The following is a 22,954-nucleotide window of genomic DNA, read 5'->3' on the forward strand; positions in this document are numbered from 1 at the left end:
CGTGACCCAAATCATGCTTTAGCAAATGACACATAGTAAGGTTACACTTTGTCATCCTCTGGAAATGTTCTACCTCTGAAATCTTGAAGTCTGCAGCTTTAACCTTGATTAACATCCTGACCATCTCAATTAACATCTCGACTATCCTCTAAATTCCTTCTCTCACCAATATTTACTATTTCATCCAAAAAGACCTCAGATTTTCCACCGCTCTTTTTTTAACCTATTCCATTTTCCTCCCCAGCCTTATTATTTTACTTTCTAGTCCAAACATTATGGTGCACTGCTTAACTTTTTCTCTTTCAAATAACTTCCCCTATACCTGTTCTACTGGTTTTCAGCTGGGATCAGTCAGTCCTACATGATCAAATCTGAACTTTTTTCAATATTGTCCATTTTCTGTACTCTTACTTTTTAGTTGCTGAAGGAAATTACAAGGTGACAAGTTAATGCCACTAACTGCCTTGTTTTTTTTTTTTTTATGGTAAGAAAATCGTTGAAATTTTGAATCATAGATTCTTTTTTTTTCACATATGCAATTTTTTTTAATTGGTGTTCAATTTGCAAACATATAGCATAACACCCAGTGCTCATCCCATCAAGTGCCCCCCTCAGTGCCCGTCACCCAGTCACCCCCACCACTAACTGCCTTGTAACGGTTAGCGGGTTCTTCCTGCAGTTCCATCAGTGGCAATGTCAATCCTCAGTGTAAATCTTACAGGTTTCCTGTATCAAAGGTTGTATGAGAGTGAGCAGATACTAACTTTTTGTTTCTCACTTCCACATCCACAAACTTACTATTTGTAATCCTCTTTGCCCATTTCTATTTGTTTCACAGATGCGGTGTTCTTATCCATATACAATCTTCTGTCTCCTGTCTTGTCTTGGTCCAGCAGTGCCCCCTCAGTATTATTTTCCAGTTAATCCTTCCCTTGAAGAATATAAATATATTCAAACTTTTCCTAGTTATAAAAATAACATAACACCCTACTCCACCCAAATCTTCTAAAAGCACTTATAGCATAATCTCATTCGTTTCATTAATAAATCAAGCTTTTGAAGAAGTTATCTATGTTTTCTGTAAATACTTCCTCAGGTTTCATTTTTTCAATAAAATAATTTATCCCTATAACTTCACTGAAACTGCTCTTTCCAATGTCAACAGAACACTTTTTCTTTTTTAAGCATTTAGGGTTTTTTGTTTAAGATTTTATTTATTTATTTGAGAAAGAGAGAAAGCATGAGCAGGAGTGAGGGGCAGAGAGAGAGAAGAGTAGAGAGCCTGCAGCAGGGCTCGATCCCAGGATCCTGGGATCGTGACAGGAGCAAAAAGTAGACATTTCACTGACTCAGGCACCCAGGTGCGCCTCATCAACAAAACATTTTAAGTATCATATCTATTAGTCAGAAATTCATCTTTTTTCTATCTCTCTGGCCATTTGTGCTGGGTCTCTTTCACTGGATATTATCTTTTTTTACTTGTTTTTTATATGGTTTTGTTCCACAATCTCATCTTTTATCCTCTCCGCACTCTGAATACTTCCTATAGATGATCTCATTCCTGCCTATCTCTTTCACTACTTCCAGATCTCCAGTGCAAATTCTCCTGAGTTCCAAACCTACATATTTTGCTGCCCATGAATATTCTAATCAAATGTCTGTCAGGTTTTACAAACTCAATGGATTCACAACTGGGCTCATAGTCTTCTCTCTTGGATTTGCTTCCTCTGTTTTCTTGACCTGAATGAATGGGACTACTTAGTTACCCCAGTAAGGAACCCAGAAGTCTTTCCTCTGTGGCTTTGCCTATTCAATCTTGCTTATTTGACTTTTTTCACTCTCTTTCATATATTCCTTTTCTTAGTTATCTCACACATAATCATTGCAGTCATTCCACAACTATCCTCCTTGTCTCCTTTCTAACTTGCTTCTAATCTTAGCCTTTCTACTACTTTTATTTGGCCCCTATTCTAGTTAGGCAAGTATCAGAAAGAAGCTATGTTCAAGAGGCCAAGATTGAACTGGATTTTGTCATGTAAGGCAGAGCTTTTAACTCCAGAATTACATTGCATCATGCTAACTGGCAAATGCCAATATTATACTGAGAAGGATAAAAGGTCTAAAATAATATCATCAGTGAATGGTAAGACTCAGAAGTCTTTGGGACGTGGAACCAAATGAGGCAAAGAGTCCTAGAAATCTGATCGAGAAGCTTTGGAGTATGTAATGGACATGTTTATGTGACTTCTAGACATGTAATATGGGCCAGCTGAGGCCTTTAAAAGGTCAAATGGGACATAGAGTTGCTAGGACCATATTCTGTAAGGAAAATCAGATCATATGATTTCTTGTTTAAACTACTCCATTTTCTGCATAATATAGTCTAAAATTCTTACTGTGGTTCACAAGACTCATTGTGTTTTGACCCTGCACACTTCATCTCTCACCATTTAGCCAAAGTGAGCAACTTAGAAGTTCCTGAATGCAGTAATCCATTTGGTATCATAACATAGGCAGTTTTCTCTACCTGAAATGCCTGTTTTCTGCCCAGCCTATCATTCTCCAGTTTATTCTTTGAGATCTAGCTAAAATAACTCCTTCTCCTGGACTCTGAAAACAGAGTGAGTTAACTCCTACCCTGCCGCCCCCCGCCCCGTTGCTCCTCCCCACCAAACTGGGCTATCAGTATCCCTTGATCACATCTCTGATAATTAAATTTTTTTTCTCCTTCATTAACCTATATGTTCTTTGAGTGGAGAGAGTTATTTATCTTTGCAAACCCAATGACTTCTTTATAGGAGATCAAGATAGGTTTGTTAAATGAATTAATAAGTATAGAAAAAGAAGTTAAGTTTTAAAAATAAATAAGGGTGCCTGGGTGGCTCAGTGGTTGAATGTCTGCCTTTGGCTCAGGTGGTGATCCCAGGGTCCTGGGATTGAGTCCTGCATTGGGCTCCTCACAGGAGGTTTGCTTCTCCCTCTGCCTGTGTCTCTCATGAATAAATAAATAAAATCTTTATCTCTCTCTGTGTCTCTCATGAGTAAATAAATAAAATCTTTTTAAAAATTTAAATAAATAAATAAGCCTTGCACTAAGCAAACAAAGCTTTAAAGATGAAAATCAGCACAAGTCATTTGTTGGTTCAAAGATGGTACTTTGGTATATCATTGCTTCACTCTGAGCTCCACCTCAAGAACATCCTCTTTCTTCCTTTTTTTTTTTTTTTTTTAATTTTATTTATTTGACTGAGAGAAAGTGCAAGCAAGGGGAGCAGGAGAGGGAGAAGCAGACTCCCTGCTGAACATGAAGCCCAATGTGGGGCTCGATGTGGAGCTTGATCCCAGGATCCCAGGATCATGACCTGGGCCCAAGGCAGATGCTTAATCTACTGAGCTACCCAGGAGTCCCCCCTCCCCACCAAGAACATACTTATAGCCAAGGAGCTTCAGTGACTGGTCAGCAGATAAGAACCAGAGGGTGGAAGCTTGACTACTTTTTTCCCTATGGCTATGTTAAAGACTTGTTATTTTCTCCTCTTAGTAACAAAGACTGACCACATGTTTTTGAGCAGGTTAGTGATATGATGAAAGATGTGTTTTAGAAAATTAAATCTGTTGCTGCAAAGAAAAGAGAGGCAGAAGAGACTAGTTATACCTGCAATAACATGGAATAAAGTAATGAGGTGATGGGGTAACAAATCAACCACTGCAAATGCCATAGGGCTTTTATGATTGCTATGGTATTAGAGCCACTGTTTTTTTGTTTGTTTGTTTGTTTTTTTTAAGATTTTGAGGCAGATGCTCAACCACTGAGCCACCCAGGCATCCCTAGAGCCACGGTTTGAAGAACATCTATCTTGTATGCATTACTGTATTTGCCCCCACCCAGTATGGATGTTGAAGTCATTTAAGGTCAATAGTTGATCTTAGGTATTTTTTATTTTGGAGACCTCCACCTCACGTAATGCCAAATATAATTAAATTGTTCCCCCACCCAACATTACATATAATATACTAATGATATAAAGATTGAGGTAAGTTAAAGGTAGTTATTGAGAAATGTTACATTTTGTTAATATTAAGCGAACATTGATTACAACTTTCATGGGGATCTCCCCCCTTTTTCTGGGCAAAGTGAAATAAGAAATATTCATAGGCCACAATAACCATGGCAAACAAATCAAACAGACAAACTTTATATTGTGATATTACTTCTCTGCTACAAAGGATTAGAGGAATAGTTAAAAGACCAGTGATTTCCTGGATTCCATATGACCTTCGATAACAAAAAGATTTATAAATGCTAATGTGGTTTGCATCCTCCACAGGCTTAGCTTTTGTTTTTCTTCTCTTCCCATATTCAACCTTCTCAGTGATAATATTATATAACAATTGACTTTCAGAAAAAAAAATAATTTTTAAGCCAACAGGAGTTTTTAACAAAAAAGAACATTTTTTTTTTTTTAAAGAACATTTTTTCACTGGTTCTTCCCATATACTCTGCTGGGGCTGAACCTGTATAGCATTTACTATGAGAAAATTCTTGAGGCCATATCTATTTCTTCCCTGACTGAGTACAATAGTTCAAATATATAGTTAGGCTCTAATGTCCATTTATTGGAGCATTCAGCAGAGAATCATAAAAAAGTAAGACCCATGAAACAATTGTCCACAATGACCAAAGTTCCTTAACTGTTCTTTAACTTCTCTAACTACCAAAGCTGTAAAGTCAATGGAGATTTACTTAGTATTGTGAGAAAGAAAAACAAACCTGACAACTTTCATGTCTGCTGTATGAAACCAAAGTACATCTATGAGAAAACCAGGGCTTCCTTTTTTTTTCTTTGCTGAGAGAAAACAGATTGTGTTTCTTGTGGGAAGTTCTTAGAGGCACCTGCACACTGTCAGCCACTACTTTCTGCAATCACAAACAAGATCAAACAACATCCTGCAAAGCCCTAAATATAGTGAAAGAAAAACTCCTACTGTCTCTCTCTCAGGGAGTTCCCCAGGCAGAAGGAGAAACCTGGTCTGCCTATCTCACTTCTAAAACGAGACAAAGGGTGTCATTTGTAGAGGTTTCTCAATATTTCACCATAATTGGAAATGATGTATTTCTTTTTAGTGAATTATCCATTTAAATGAAACTTATTCTTTTAAGTACCATACTTTATTTTAATTTTAACACTATTAAAAGATTTCTAAAAAAGCATATACTGTTTTGCCTTATTAAGTGATACACTAGATAGCATTGAATACTCTCTACATGACTTTGGGTTATCATTATGATATGAATTACTAAATTCCATTTCCTTGAGAGGATTTTGAAATATATACAGTTATAGCCATCATCATGTTAAAATGCCTTAGATAGTTCTAAATTCTGTGGCTTTGCTGTGTGCATCTTCACTCTCGGTTATTGTAATTTCATCTTCAAGAAACACTATTCTCAGAGAAATTAAAGAGATCTAAATCAATCCATCAAACTCATAGAGAAGAACACAGAACAATAACCTCTGTGACCTCAGCCAAGCAACTTTTTCCTAGAAAAAGGCAAAGGAAACAAAGGCAAAAATGAACTATTGGGACTTCATCAGGATAAAAAGCCTTTGCACAGCAAAGGAAACAGTCAACAAAGCCAAAAGACAACCCACCGAATTGGAGAAGATGTTTGCAAATGCCATATTAGATAAAGTGCTAGTATCCAAAATCTATAAAGAACTTATCAAACTCAACACCCAAAGAGCAAACAATCCAATCAAGAAATGGGCAGAAGACGTGAACAGATATTTCTCCAAGGAAGACATACAAATGGCCAACAAACACAGGGAAAAACGATCAACATCACTCAGCATCAGGGAAATGCAAGTCAAAACTACAATGAGATACCACCTCACACCAGTCAGAATGGCTAAAATTAACAAATCAGGAAATGACAGGCGTTGGCAAGAATGTGGAGAAAGGGAAACCTTCCCACACTGTTGGTGGGAATGCAAGCTGGTTTAGCCACTCTGGAAAATAGTATGGAGCTTCCTCAAAAAGTTGAAAATAGAGCTACTTGTATGACCCAGCAACTGCACTACTAGAGATTTACCCCAAAGATACAAATGTAGTGATCTGAAGGGACACCAGTACCCCAGTGTTTAAAGCAGCAATGTCCACAAAAGCCAAACTATGGAAAGAGCCCAGATGTCCATCAACAGGTGAATGGATAAAGAAGATGTAATATATATATGTAGTAATATATATTATATTAATATATATAATAGATAATACAATACTACTCAGCCATCAAAAAAATGAAATCTTGCCATTTGCAATGATGTGGATAGAACTAGAGGGTAATTATGCTAAGCAAAATAAGTCTATCATATGACCTCACTCATATGTGGAATTTAAGAAACAAAACAGGAGCATAGGGGGAGGGAGGCAAAAACAAAACTAGACAAAATCAGAGAGGGAAACAAACCATAGGAGACTCATAATCATAGGAAACAAACAGGGTTGCGGGAGGGGAGGGGGATGGCGGATGGGGTAACTGGTTGATGCACATTAAGAAGGGCACTTGATGTAATAAGCGCTGGATGTTGTATAAGACTGATGAATCACTGAAATCTACCTCTGAAACTAATAATATGCTATATGTTAATTAATAGAATTTAAATAAAAACAAAAAACAAAAAAATAAAGAGACCTAAATAAGTAAATGGATATTTCATGTTCATGGATCAGAAGACATAATCTTTTAAAAATATCAGTTATCTAAAAATTGATATATAGATTCAGTATAACCTCAATCAGAATCTTATCAAGCTCTTTTGTAGAAAGACAAGTTGATTCTAACATTTCATGTAAATGCGAAAACTTATTGGAAAGAGCAAGACGGAATCACTCATATCAAGCAGCGGCCTGTGTGAAGCAATGACACAAGAGTTAAGGGAGGCAGTGAGGAGACATGGCCAACCCGGGGTCAGCTGACATCCCAGAACTGATAACCAGAGGAAGCAGAGATCTGCAGTGTCCTAAGACTGACGAAATTCCTTTAAAAAGGAAAGATATTTGCAGCAACTGTCAGACTTTTCAGACATGACTTCTCTGATCACTTAAAAATGCGGCTGTTTCCAAAGGCTCAGTGCAATTGATCTCCAAATAGAACTGAGATCCTTGACTGCTTGAACATAATAAACAGTAAATGCCTAGAGCTGACCCGGACTTGACTGAGGCCTTATCTCAGCTGTGCACCCAGACTGACTTAATGTTTTGTTCATTAACTTCCTATACCCTCTGTTATCTTGTTTATTGTGTGACATGTCTTCTGTTCTGCTTTGTTTGCCTTGTAAGACCTTAAGCCAAGTTAATCACATGGTGAAATGTCATTGAGTTTGGAATTCTGAGCCTGCTGTATAATTATGTTAACCTTGCTTTATGATTGATTAAGCTGACATTGTGGAAAGATGCAACTCATATATGTGCTTTCATAGTGTCTCAGGACACCTATAATAACCAAGACATTTTTTTTTAACCAAGACAATTTTTAAAAAGAAGAACAAAGTTGGAGTAATTGCATTTTCTTTTTTTTTTTTTTTTGTAATTGCATTTTCTGATTTTAAAAATTATAGAGCTATAAGTCTATAATCATAAAGTTACAGTTATAAGGACAGTTGAATATTAAACTAAAGAGACACTTATAAATCAAAGGAACAGACAAGAGAGCTCAGAAATATACCCACTTATGTATAGTCCATTGACTTTCAACAAAAGATTGCAAGGCAATTCAATAAGAGAAGGATAATCTTTTTTAACAAGTAGCCTAGAATGATTGGGTATTCTTATTATTTTTTTTTTAATTTTTATTTATTTATGATAGTCACAGAGAGAGAGAGACAGGCGCAGAGACACAGGCAGAGGGAGAAGCAGGCTCCATGCACCGGAAGCCTGACGTGGGATTCGATCCCGGGTCTCCAGGATCGCGCCCTGGGCCAAAGGCAGGCGCCAAACCGCAGCGCCACCCAGGGATCCCTGATTGGGTATTCTTAATGCAAAAAGTGAAACTTGACCCTTTACTTTATACAATACATAAAAATTAACTCAAAATAAATCATAAATCTAAATGGAAGAGATAAAACTATAAAACTCTAAAGGAAAATAGAAGAAAAATCTATAAGATCTTGGCAGTAAGTCTTATATATGACAACGATAGTATGATCCATAACAGAAAAAGTTAATAAATTAAACTTTATCAAACTTAAAATTTTTGCTTTCTGATGATTCACACAATAACATGGATGAATCTTAAATGCATTTTTTTCTAAATGGAAGAAGCTAAACCCCAAAGGCTAGGCTACCTATTGTATGATTCCATTTGTATGATATTCTAGAAAAGGTAAAATTATAGAGATAGAAAACATCATTTCCTACCAAGTGTTTGAGGAAGTAGAAAGGCTGGACTACACAAATGGGCTGCACAAAGGAATTTTTGGGGTGATGAAACTGGTCTGAATGGTACTGAGGTGATGGATATATCACTCTGTGTTTTTGCGAAAACCTATAGAAGTGTATGTCACCAAGAGTGAACTTTACTATATGCAATTTTTTAAAAAATCAACCAATAGATTGAAAAGATCCCAGGATGGAATGAAGACGTCATCAAATAAATCAAACTATATTACAGATGCATGATGTAATCTTCCTGAAGAGGATGGGGTAGAAAGGAACTGTCACAGGCCAGAGAAGACTAAGGAGAAATGAAAATAAAATGCCATAGAGCAGGGGCACCTGGGTGGCTTAGTGGTTGAGCATCTGCCTTTGGCTCAGGTCATGATCCTAGGGTCCTGGGATCGAGTCCCACATCGGGCTTCCCACAGAGAGCCTACTTCTCCCTCTGCCTATGTCTCTGCCTCTCTCTCTCCCTGTGTCTCTCATGAATAAATAAATAAAATCTTTTAAAAAAATGCAATGGAACATCCTAGATCAGCTCCTAGAACAGCAAAAGACATTAACAGGAAAACTGGTAAAATCAAAATTGAGTTTGAAACTTAATTAAGTTAATAAGCTATTATCAATCAAGAAACTATCAATGTTAGTTTCTTAGTTTTAACAAATATTCCATTGTATTACAAGCTGATAGCATTAGGGCAAACAGAAACAGAGTGAGGGATATATGGTAGGTCTTTGTAACTTTTCTGTAAATCTGAAATTATTTCTAGATAAAAGCTTAAATAAATAAGAGACTATGATGTGGTATTTATATACTGATTTTATACATACTGAATTTATATTCCTTGATATAAATGGTTGAATAAATAATTAATTAATTAAGAAGAACGACAAACCGTACTTGCAGAAGAGTTCCAGATAATAAATATGGAAGCAATGAGGGAAATCAAAATCACTATTACAACATGAGAGTAGTAATTGCCACAGGCAATGCCCATTGATGAATACTAAAATCAGTAACAAAAATTTTAAGGAAAAAGAGAATATTCACACAGTTCTAACAGAACTCCCTAAATATGAATTGTCATGGTGTTTTAAACATATATCCACAAATTCTTTGATACTCCCTTCTCTAGGAGGTGTATATTAATTTGGGCCCCTTGCGTAAGACTTGGTGACTTGGTTCTAACGAACAGAGTAAGACAGGTAAAAATAATCACTTTAGAGTGAAGAAATGTTGCAGACATCACTTTACCAAGTGGTCAAAATTAACATCACTAGTCGTGTTGATGTCATGTACTGATAATGATATGATGCAAAGGGGACTTCACCTGTATGTTATTCCTCACCCCAGATTAGTAACTTCAGGATAATCATGAGAAAGCCTCTGAAAACCCAGATGGAAGGATGATCTACAAAATACTTAAGTAATACTATTCAAAAGTGTCAAAGTCAGGAAAAATAAGGAAAGTCTAAGAAACTATTGCAGATTGGAGGAGACTGACAACTAAACGAGTTGGATCTAGGAATGGGAAAAAGATATTAGTAGAAAAAATTGGAGAAATCTGAATAAAGTCTGTAATTTAGGGACTAATGTTGAACCAATGTTAATCTCTACTTTCAAAAATGTACTATGGTTATGTAATATTAACATTAAGGGAAGCTGGATGAAGGACATGTGGGAACTCTCTGTACTATCTTTGCAACTGCAAAATAATAAATCTAAAATTATAAAAGAACCTACTTAATAGGAGAGATATTTGCAAATGATGTCTCTGGTAAAGGGCTAGTATCCAAAATACATAAAGCAGTTAAACAATCCAACATCCAAAAACCAAATAATCTGATTAAAATGGGCAGAAGATATGAGAAGACATTTCTGCAAAGAAGACACATCCAGATGGCCAGCAGACACATGAAAAGATGCTCAACATGACTTGTCATCAGAGAAATGCAAGTCAAGACCACAATGACATATCACCTCACACCTGTCAGAATGGCTAAAATCAACAACAACAAGAAATAATAGGTGTTGATGAGGATGCAGAGAGATAGGAACTCTCATGCTTTGTTGGTGAGAATGCAAACTGGTGCAGCCACTCTGGAAAACAGTATGGAGGTGGCTAAAAAATTAAAAATAGAATTACCATATGATCCAGTAATATTACTATAGGGTATTTACCCAAAGAATACAAAAGCACTAATTCAAAAAGATACAGGCACTTCTGTGTTTGTTGGAGCATTATTTACAATACCCAAATTATGGAAGCAGTCAAGTGTCCATTGACAGATGAAAAGATAAAGATTATATATATATATATATAATGGAATGTTATTATAGAATATGAATGAAATATATATATTGGAATACATATATATATAATGGATTATTATTCAACCATTAAAAAAGAATGAAATCTTGCCATTTGCAATGTCTTGGATGGAGCTAGAGAATATAATGCTATATTTAAAAAGTCAGTCAGAGAAAGACAAATACTATATCATTTCATTCATATGTGGAATTAAAAAACAAAGCAAATGAGCAAAGAAAGCAACCAAGAAACAGATTCTTACCTATAGAAAACAAACTAATGGTTATCAGAGGGGAGGTGGTGGGTGGATGGGTGAAATAGCTGATGGAGATTAAGGATTGCACTTGTGATGAGCACTGGGTGATGAAGTGTTGCATCACTATATTGTACATCTGAAACTACTATAACACTGTATGTTAACTATACTGGAGTCAAAATTTTTAAATCTAAAATTATTTTGAAACCAAAAGTTAAAAAAAGGCATTTTTAAAGTTATTGCTTTCAATTATTATTGCATATTCTACTAAAACATATTATTAAAATTAGCCTAGTAAAATGGTTAAGAATGAAAGCTTTAAATTGTTTTATTGGAGTATAATTGATACACAATGTTATACTGGTTTCAGGTGTACAACATAGTGGTTCAACAACTATATACATTATGATATGCTCACCACAAACTTAGTTACCATCTGTCACCATACAACACTGTTACAGTACCATTAATTATATTCCTATGTTGTACCTTTCATCCCTATGACTTATTCATTCAATAACTGAAAACTTGTACTTCCCAATCTCCTTCACCATTTTACCAATCCCTCCACCTCCCTTCCCTCTGGCAACCACCTAATTCTTCTCAGTATTTGTAGGTACATTTCTGGGTTTTTTTTGTTTGTTCCTTTGTGTTTTAGATTTCACAGATAAGTGAAATTATATGGTATTTGTCTTTCTCTGAGTATTTTACTTAGCATAATACTTTCTAGTTCCACACAGGTCGCTGCAAATGGCAGGATCTTATTCTTTTTTATGGCTGAGTAATATTTCATTCTGTGTTTATATCTATATCTCTATCTCTGTATCACACCTTTCTCCATTCATCTTTTGACAGACACTTGGGTTGCTTCTATAATTTGCCTATTGTAAATAATGCTGCAGTAAACATAGGGGTGCATATACATTTTTGAATTAGTGTTTTCAATTTCTTCGGGTAAATATATCATATTTGAGTTACTGGATCATATGACATTTTGATTTTTGTATCTCATTGTGGCTTTGATTTCCATTTCCCTGATAGTTAGTCATGTTGAACATCTTTTCATGTTTCTGTTGGCCATCTTGTCTCTCTCTTCTTTGGAAAAATGTCTATTCAGGTCCTCTGTCCATTTTTCAATCAGATTATTTGTTTTTCTGGTGGTGAGTTGCATAAATTCTTTATATATTTTGGATATTAACCCTTTATTGGATATATCATTTGCAAATGCATTCTCCAGTTTGGTAGTTTGAGTGCTTTAACTTTTAACTATCTGAATTAAAATCTTGGTTCTGCTTTTCTGTAGATATGTAACTTAGAGTACTTAACTCTTCCAAGTCTCATTTTTCTAATCTGTAAAATAGGAATCATATTATATAGCTCATATAGCTCAAATATATATATATAGTTTTGTGAGGATTGGATAATACACTGTATCTAGTATAAAATAACTGCTCAATAGATTTAAGTATTATTAAAAATTACCACTATTGCTTTCTTTAGACCAGCATACTTTAATTTCTATATAAATAGATAAATATAAATAAATGGTATTTTGTGTGCTCAGATTATTAACTTCAACCTACAAACTATGAGAGAATGCATTTTGGAGCTATCATGTCCTTTACTCTTAGCAAAGGAGACCTTAACATGGCTGGGCTTGGGAGAGGGTTGGCTTTTGTTGGAGTCAGGGGCTGCAAAGAAAGTTTTGTAGTTATGGTATTTGTCTTTCTCTGTCTATTTTACTTAGCATAATACTTTCTAGTTCCAGTTTCTAGTGGATCATGCCTTGGGTCATGCAATTTCCTGCTAAATATTTAGAGATAGATTGACACAAGGAGACATGGTGTGCTGCTCTCAGGCATGCTATTCCTTGTGCTTTCTTTTTAGACTTAAAAGCTATTTCTTCCAGAAAGGAAAACCAAATAAGGGGATTCATGATCAGCCTCAATTTTTCCTCTCCCTTTCACCCAGGAGGAGGCACATATGGCTCTAAATAGGTATAGTAATATAAAGAAGTAGTGAAGCCAACATGCCATGGTAACAACCCTGAAAATTTTGATCCAACCAAGTTGACATCATGGATATGGTGTAATTGGATACAGTCCATGAAACCTAATGTTCACATGGTTAAAACCAACAAAACCAATGTTATTTTCCCTATGTGAGCTGAAACCTCATTTTCCTGTTCTTTCCATAAATATATTTGCATACGTATACCTTACACGTGAATAGGTTTTGCCATGGGCAAAATGATTTCACAGGCAGGAAGTTAAAGGTTTCATTATTAATATTTAAGTTTTAAGAAATTTAAGCATATTTAAGGATTTAATATTATTACTTAAGTTTGTATTACTTTTTTATTTACTTAATTACTTTATTTATTACTTAAATTGAGGTGCTGTAGGTGGTACAATGCTCAGTGTTTTTGCTCCTTGTCTTTCTCCCGGGCCTCCTGCTTTTTCTCATCCTTCTTTTCTACTTAGATGAGTGTCATTTGTTGCCTAGGACTGCCTTATTTCCACAGCTTCGTAATTTGATGCTAACATTTAGTGCTTACCTAGTACTTATTAAGTACCTGGCACTATTCTAAGTATCAGCTCTTAATCCTCCAACAACTTCATGGAGTAAGTATCATACATATTTATACTTACAGATGAGGAAGCAAGGTAGCTGCCCCAGGGAGGCTTGGTTTGAGAATGGTCACCTTTTCCTTTGCCATCCATCTCACTGCTTCCCTCCCCATCCCCATACCATGCTTCAGGAGACTCATCTGTTACATAGTTTAATTAGCTCACTTGGACATTTGTGTTGTGGCATCAAAATATTATCTTTTAAAATATTCTCCTTTAAAATGAAAACAGTATCTAGACATGTTAGTAATTCAACTGGAGTGCAATCTTTTTGAAGGCAAGGACTTTCTGTCATATACCTTCTGGATTGCTCCTACAGGTTTAGCACATGGTAAAGTGGTTGAGATATGTGATTGACTCATATGTTTTCCTTTGCTGGAGAAACAACTAGGATTTTGATAAGGAGATGGGAGAGAAAAAAAAAGAGGGAGAGAGATGGAAGAGATACTTCCAAGTGGGTTAGGATAGAGTAATAGAGTAGGCTGCTGAGAACACTGGATTGGAGGTAGTTTCAGAAGGCTACAAGAAGTGAGGAAAAGGAAAATAGAGGAAGGAAACCAAAAACAACCTCCTTTACTTCTTAACTTTGTCTCATGTAAGCTTTGATGGTAGGGAGCAGCCACTGTAATACTACCATTTACATAGCACTCCATAAAGACTTTCCACACATATCTCATTTGATGTTTATAGCAACCAGTGCAGTAGGAAAGAAGGGTTCTCCAGAGAAGCCAAGGTCAAACCAGGTTTTAACTTTCCAAATTCAGGTTTATTCTCCTCTTGTCCCATTACTATAGGCTCACTACATGATAATGGGCCCAAAACGAGAGGGCTTTTTTAAAAAAATCATTTTTACTGAAAATATCAGAGGAAGCTCATTTTACCTAATGATTCAGAATGAGAAAGGACTGCCCTGCACATACATCAGGACATCTCTGCTATGAGAACACACAGATGTGTCACTCCCTTGATCACCGAGTGGGGTAGGGTATGCTGCCCTGCAGTCTTGTGTCCTTTCGTCCTGGGTCACTTAGGAAAGACTCCACACAAGGCCTCTGTCAGTCAGATCCCTGCCAGCCCAGAACACATGGTATGGCAAATTTACCATTTTAAAATTCTGAAACTATCTCAAACTTACAAAGAAGCTACAATACTCAAATGTGAGAGTAACTTACTCATTTGAGAGTAAGTTGTTGACAAGATAGTCTTTTATACCTAAAAACTTTTATTCCTAACAAACAAGAGCATTCTTTTAGATAACCACATGTAACAACCATGAAAATCAGTAAATTATAGTGACATATTTCTACCAGCCTGTCCTATCCCCCTATTGAAGTTTTAGCTATTGTCCCTAACGTCCTTCATAAGAAAAGGATCCAGTTCAGAATCACACATTCCATTTGCTTGTGTCTCTTTAGTGTGTTTCCATCTTTAGTCATCTTTCTTTGATTTTTGTGACTTGGGCACTTTTGAAGATGACAGATTTGTTATTTTGTAGAGTGTCCTTCAGTTTGCTTTTCTCTGATGTTTCATCATGATTAGACTCAGGTTATTCTTTGGTAGGCAACAACAGCACAGAATTAATGCTGTGTTCTTCTCACCATATCCTATCAGGTAGCATACAGTTTTGAGAGTTTTGCCATATTGATGGTGCTAATTTGATATTTTTTTAAGATTTTATTTATGAGAGACATGGAGTCAGAGACATAGGCAGAGGGAGAAGCAGGTTCCCTGTGAGGAGCATGATGTGGAACTCTATCCCAGGACCCCAGGATCATGACCCGAGCCAAAGGCAGACAGACACCCAACCACTGAGCCACCCAGATGCTCTAATTTGATCATTTTATTAAGGTGATATCACCACACTAAGGTGATATGATCCACTGGAAAGTTACTGTTTTCCCCTTTATATATTGGAGTGGGGTGGGAGGGAGATTGGTTTGAAACTAAGTAAATATCTCATTTCAAATCAAGCTTTTTCTTCAGTTTTTCACTTATTTGTATTAACCTAGTCTTATGGATTCCTATTTTATTCCACAGATTAAAATGCATTACTACCATTATTTATTTTAGTTGTTCAAATTGTTTGTAGTTTGGCCATTAGGAGATTCTTCAATCTGAATTCTGTGTTGATACATCCTCATCATTCTTTGAGCACTTTCTTACGTCATTGGCCTAGCAGGATGCTCCAGGCTCATTTTGTGCTTTTCTTATAACAGATATAGAATCAGATGTTTCTCTAAGGAGTTCTGGTCTCGTTTAATGACAGTAGTTAGAAACCATGATCTGGAAGCTAGATGTGCTCATTATTCTTGGGATGTCACTACTCTCAGGCCCTCTCAATGAACAGAAGTAGTGAAGAATATATGTATTTGTGTGTGTGTTTGTATGCACACACATTTTTATCTATATCTCTTTATATATATATTAAAATCCATATTTTCATGCCAATATTTTTAATTCTAATCCAATACGATATGATTTATTCCAATTTTCTTCCTTTCTATGTTTGTAACTCTCTTTTACAACAATAAGAAAGCAGACTTCTGTTATCCTGAATATGATTCTTATTTGGTCAACCTCCCTGTTTGTAACTAATCTCCTATTGTTACTGTCTTAATTTCTTTTTTTTTAAGATTTATTTATTTATTTATGATAGACATAGAAAGAGAGAGAGAGAGGCAGAGACACAGGAGGAGGGAGAAGCAGGCTCCATGCCAGGAGCCCGACGTGGGACTCGATCCCGGGACTCCAGGATCACGCCCGGGCCAAAGGCAGGCGCTAAACCGCTGAGCCACCCAGGGATCCCCGACTGTCTTAATTTCTAATGGTCTGCAGCCTAGCACCACTTGAGCTCAAATGTCCTGTATTGACTACATCCTTAGGCTGAAGCCCTCTGGTGCCTTATAGTTTCTAATGCTCTTGCTCAGGTTACAATATTTGACAGTGGCCTGCCCCTCTTCATCCCACTTGGACACAATTTGTGTAGGGCTTCCCACCTTTGTGGATACCCTCATCAGCCTGTTTAGACTCTGACACCCATGCCTGGCCATGTTCCCATGCAGATAGATACCCTCTTCATCTACCACTTGGGCTTCAACACCCTACATTACACTACCTTCTGTGTTGATGCCTTCTGTATCTTTCTTGGACTCAGACACATCATATCTTTCTCCGAGCTCCCAAGGATGGCCAATTGATACACTCATGTAGGTACCCTTTTCACCTTTATTGCATCACTTCAGGCCTACTTCTATTATGGAAGTCTTATTAACCCTGCTCAGGCTCTTCCACCCACACCAAGTCACCCTTTTTCATGGACTATCTACTCATCTTCTTGGGTTATGAATCCTGTGTGGATACCACCCTTAGCACTTATGGGTTCCAAAACCTTATACCAAGATCCTCCTCCTACACTTCATGTTTTAATGCCTATCTGGCTCAGTCCTATCTAATGTCTTTATACTACGTTGCTCAGGAAAGACAGGGAAAGTGAAAGAGGAAGAGGACTATTTTATTTTTGATATTTTATCTTTCTTTTCTCATGATTCCTGGGACTGTACAAAGAGAGGCAACTAAGCATAAAATCAAAGTAAATTTATTATTAGGATTTTTAAATAATTGGGAAGGAAAACAGAATTAAAGTAAAGCCTAAGATAAATTGACCTTTGAGAAATCCTTAAGATATTTCAGGTTTCTAAGATTTTGTAAGAAGGCAAGCCCAGTTTATTTAGCCAAGCTCCTTATGCTATGTTGATGCTTGTACTCTGCCTTTCAAAATAGTTTACATTTCCAAAATAAATTTAGGTTTCATGCTCACCAGAAAAACCTTCTTAGTAAATTCTGGCTCCTGCAACTCTTAATCCTGACTACTCAAAGCAAGAATTCTGAATCATTTGGTTATAACTGACCTTTGATAATAAAATGCCCTATGTTATTTTCCAGTTGTTTTCCATGTATAAAAATAGATTGATTCACAGGTATGGGAAAATTTTTTTTGTAACTCCATGACAGGGTCTAACAGAGGGTTAAGCTCATTAAGCTGGGTTTGATGCAAAAATGATACTTCAGAGAGAGAAAAAAAAAAGCTGTGCGCAGAGTCAAGAAGGGGATTTCCCTTCATATCACTCTTTCTCTCTCTCCCCTTTATCACCCTGACCTCATCCCTACCTCCAACCTCCACCTTCACCTAGATTCATTTGTATTGTTATTGTCTGAACCATAAAGGAGGCCCAAACTGTTTATTTACTGAAGGTTTTGCATGCTGAGTAATACCTGGAGAAATACATGGGTTTCTGACATAGTCACCAGAGAACTAGCAACTTCTACCACAGTTGATGTGCTCTTCTTTGGTCAATGAACAGGAGAACATTGGAATTTCCCTGTGCTTCTGAGAGGAATGGAAGAAGTGGAGGACAGGCTAAGAGGAAAGAATGCATTTTTAGGGGTGCAAGCTCAAGGCTGTTTTAAGAAAGCCAGAGATGTCAGAGTGCCTGAGTGGCTCAGTTGGTTAAATGTCTGACTCTTGGTTTCAGCTAAGGACCTGATCTCAGGGTTATGAGATCAAGACCAAGTCAGGCTCTGTGCTCAGCACAGTCTGCTGGAGATTCTTTCCCTCCCTCTCCCCTTCTACTCCTTGCTCCCCTCTCTCCCTCCCTATGCTCTCTCTCTCTCTCAAATAAATAAGTAAGTAAGTAAGTAAGTAAGTAAGTAAATAAATAAATAAATAAATAAAATCTTAAAAAAAAAAGAAAACCAGAGATGCTAGCTTTGTTTTTTCCTTTGAGTTCTGTATTCATAAAGAAATTCATATTTTATTGGCTACAAATGTCCCCAAAAGATATTTGTCTTTTCCAATATCACTGCCTACTTTGACCTTATTGACATCTTTGAATCTTTGTTAGCAATACCTATAAATAGATCTTGAAGTGTAACTCTTTGTATATTCCATTTCTTTTAAAATCACTAAAGTAAATGTATATGCAATCCCCTGGAACAAATACTGCCTTTACAGAAAGCATGGCCTTCTTCATAGAATATTATTATTGTTGTTATTGTTATTATTATTATTATTACTTTCACATATTATATTCATTCTTATTTATTAAATTGTACCTTTTTTTAAGATTTTATTTATTTATTCATGATAGACATAGAGAGAGAGAGAGAGAGAGGCAGAGACACAGGCAGAGGGAGAAGCAGGCTCCATGCGGGGAGCCCCACGCGGGACTTGATCCCGGGACCCCAGGATCATGTCCTGGGCCAAAGGCAGGTGCTGAACCGCTGAGCCACCCAGGGATCTCTGTACCTTGTTTTTGGCTGATAATAATGTTATTAAGATATTTAGGGAACTTTTTTTTTTCTGTAACTGTATAAATGACATTTGTATTTTCCAGGTTTTTTAAAAAAACACTTTATTGAAGTATGATTGACATACAAAAGCTGTGCATATTTAATGTATACTTAACCGACTGAGCCACCCAGGCACCCCAGTATTTCTTCTAAGTTTGAATAATATTCATATATGTATATATGCATGCCACACCATCTTTATCCTTTCATTCACTTAAGGACATTTAGGTTGTTTCATGTCTTAGCTATTGTAAATAATGATTCAGTGAGCATGGGAATGCAGGTATCTCTTCAAGATTCTGATTTCACTTCCTTTGCATATATACCCATCAGTGGGATGGCTTGATTAGTTTTGTTTTTAATTTATTGAGGAACTTTCATACTGGTTTCCATAGTGTCTACATCATTTTACACTCCCACCAAGAGTGTACAAAGGTTCCTTTTTTCCACGTCTTCAAAACACTTGCTATCTTTTGTTTTTCAGTAACACCCATTTTAACATATGTGAGATTAGCAGTCCTTATATTTTTGATTTGCATTTTTCTGATACTTAGTGATGTTGAACACCTTTTCATATGTCTGTTGGCCATTTGCATGTTGTCTTTGGAGAAATGTTTATTTAAATCCTTTGACCATGTTTAAGCAGATTGTAATTATTATTGCTATTAAGTTGCAGCAGTTTTTTAAAAAATATATATATTTTGGATATTAACCCTTGGTCAGATATATGCTTTGCAAATATCTTCTCCTGCTGTAAGTTGCCTTTTCCTTCTGTCAATTCTTTTCTTTGCTCTGCAGAAGCTTTTTAGTTTCATGTAGTCATCCCTGTCAGTCTTGGCTTTTGTTACCTGCGACCAGGTTTTCTGGTTGTTTGTTTCCTGTGAAGTTGCAGTGCTTAGAGTAAACCAGATGTAGTATAGCATTTGGAACTTAGGCATAATTTTGCTTTAGAGAATTCACAATTTAAACTTGTTTTTAAATAAGGTAAAATTTCTCAGTTAAATATATGTGATTTGACAAATGTTTGTTGATTACCAGTTATATGCAAGTCGGAGGTGAGGAATAGAAGAGTGAGCAGAGAGGAGTGAGACAAATTCTCTGTCTCTAGAGACATTGTATCTCAATTATATACAATTGTATATAAAAATAGCAAAATGTAATTAACACTAAATAAAGGCATTTTGTATTAGAAATGAGTAGAAAGGAGAAACCAATTTTTCCTGAGGCAAGCAAAATTCCCCAAATGAGACTGATTTGTTGTTTTCCTTTGATAAGCCAAGGCCTGAAATGAGAATAGAAGTCAGGGAAGAATGCACAATAGAGAAGGGCTGTAGCAAATGATCCATGATGGGGAATATTGTAGGAAATAATTCTGGAAATAAATTTTTAGATTAAGTATGAACTCTTAGGTTCTAGATTAAGGGGTTTCGACTTTATTCTCATGGAGGCATGGAGGAGAGTTGTCAGGAAGAGAGTGCCATAAGCTGATTAGCAGTGTGGGGACTGAGTAGTGGAGTAAATGGGGGTTTGTATTATAAAGTAAATCATCCATTTATTTATTCCACATATATTTGCAAAGTACCCAATCGATACTGATGATATGGAATTCGAAAAGACATTATTTCTGTGCTTGAAATTTCTGGCCTTAGTGGAGGAGGTAGTGCCATGTAATTGAACCATGATAGTGATAGCACAGTATAGATTTAAATTAAATTGGGGGATCACTGGGTGGCTCAGCAGTTTAGCACCTGCCTTTGGCCCAGGGCGTGATCCTGGGAGTCCTGAAAACGAATCCCACATTGAGCTCCCTGCATGGAGCCTGCTTCTCCCTTTGCCTGTGTCTCTGCATCTCTCTCTCTCTCTCTCTCTCTCTCTCTCTGTGTTTCTCATGAATAAATAAAATCTTTAAAAAAATAAATTAAATTGGTAGTAAGAGGTGAGAATAAAGGAAAACTATATGGTAGGTGACACTGAGTTTTCAAGGATAGGTTCACATTAGCTAGACTTACATCAGATGTGTGTATAGATATGTGTGACGATGGTAGTGAAGTGTGTGTGGAAATTGAGTGCTTCAAGTAAGAGACCAATGTATAAATGCATGGACATGAGACATAGATTCAGAGGGAACAAGCAGCAAATTGTGTCATATGGCTGAACTGAGCCATCTGTGGTGGGTATGGCAGGAAATGAGGCTAGGGAAGTAGGCAGAAACTAAATCATGAAAGGCTTTGGTTGATCAACCAATTGTTTTATACTAAAAGCAGTGGGGAATCTATAAAATTTAACTAATAAAATGATACAATCCTATTGATTACATAGGCAGAATGAAGAATGTTGACCTTTAAGAGTGGAAAAGGTGAATCTATAAAGGAGAAGAAAGAAGAAATCAATAGCATGATATTCCAGAAGTGAAGGATAGACTTCCACAAATGTGTCAATAAGCAACAACATCAGATTTCATGAGGGCAAAGGAGAAAAGAACAGCAGCACTCTGGAGCTTGTTGGAGACTTTAGAGAGAAGCATGGTGGAGGCAGGAGCTAGCTTTCTGTGGTTGAGAGATGATATGATGTGCAAATGAAAGGAAGAGGAGGTGGCAATTTTTTTTAGAAGCGTGGATTCCTAGAACAAATTGTTGTCATTGATTTTGGCATTTTAAGGGTAATGCTTAAATATGTATATGAAGAGATAGCTGTATAGTTGTTGTGCCCACACCAGCTTCCCTAACCTGAAATTTGCTCTCTTCCCTAATAGTAGGATGAGGCCTGATGGCAGGCATGGACTAAATTCATGGAGAGGAGTGAATATAAAGAAATGCTTTGCTACAGATAGAATAAAGAGTAAGAAATGGGCAACCGGACATTGTTTAAGCAGTTGGTTCACATCAAGGAACAATAATCCTAGAGTGGATAGAGAGAGGGGTCCAGAAACAGGAGTATTAGCAGACTAAACCAAATGGACCAAAACAATTTCAAAGCTTCTGAGATTAAATGCTAGTTCATGTCTGAGTAGCACAAAACCAATAGATTGAGGCGTGAGAAGCACAGCATCATTTTTATGTAGGAATTCTGGGAAAAACCCCAGAGGTTGTTTGTCTGAGACTTCCCACAGACATGCAAATAGTAATAAGTATGTTTTGTCACATGTTCACTAAAACATAAGCTTCTGGATGCCAGGAAACCTGAGAGGGCTGGGTTTGATTTTTCAAAAATGATCATCATATTTTTGATAATTGAAGACACAGGTTTATTGGAAAAAGAATTGCCACAGTGTGTAGAAAGTGAAAGTTTCCTATAATCAACCACACCCATAACCACTGTTAACTAGTATACCTATGCAATTAAGTGTGTTTCTACAAAAATAGGATAATGGTATTAAGAGTGACTTTTGTGTCAGTCCATGGAGACCATTTTCAGCCTTTATGTTCTTCTTTAACCAACAAAAACAAAACTTGTATTTCATAGAGTGCAAACTAATAAAATTATTTTAATAGATTTTTGTCAACGGGGACACCTGGGTGGCTCAGTGGTTAAGTGTCTGCCTTTGGCTCAGGGCATGATCCTGGACATCCGGGATCGAGTCCCAAATTGGGCGCCCTGCATGGAACCTGTTTCTCCTCCCTCTGCCTGTGCCTCTGCCTCTCTCTCTGTGTCTCTCATGAATAAATAAATAAATCTTAAACCTTAAGAAAAAAATATTTTTGTCAATGGATATGTGAGTTATTTACAGTCTTTTGCCATTTCAGACACTGTGAAAAGCATTCTTGTGTGCATATGTGCATGGACATTTCTATTGGTTATATGTCTAGGAGTCAAATCACATCCATTTCTAAGAATACATATATAAAAGCTATGTATATTTTGCTGAAGTACCCTGGGATAGCTGTTAGAGGAGCTGGAAACAGTACTTATAGCAGAAATTCTTACTTTGGATTACATCAACTGTGGATATGATCAGTGTCTGTGAACTACAA

This window comes from Canis aureus, chromosome 6 (genome assembly GCF_053574225.1).
Source record: "Canis aureus isolate CA01 chromosome 6, VMU_Caureus_v.1.0, whole genome shotgun sequence".
NCBI lineage: Eukaryota > Metazoa > Chordata > Mammalia > Carnivora > Canidae > Canis > Canis aureus.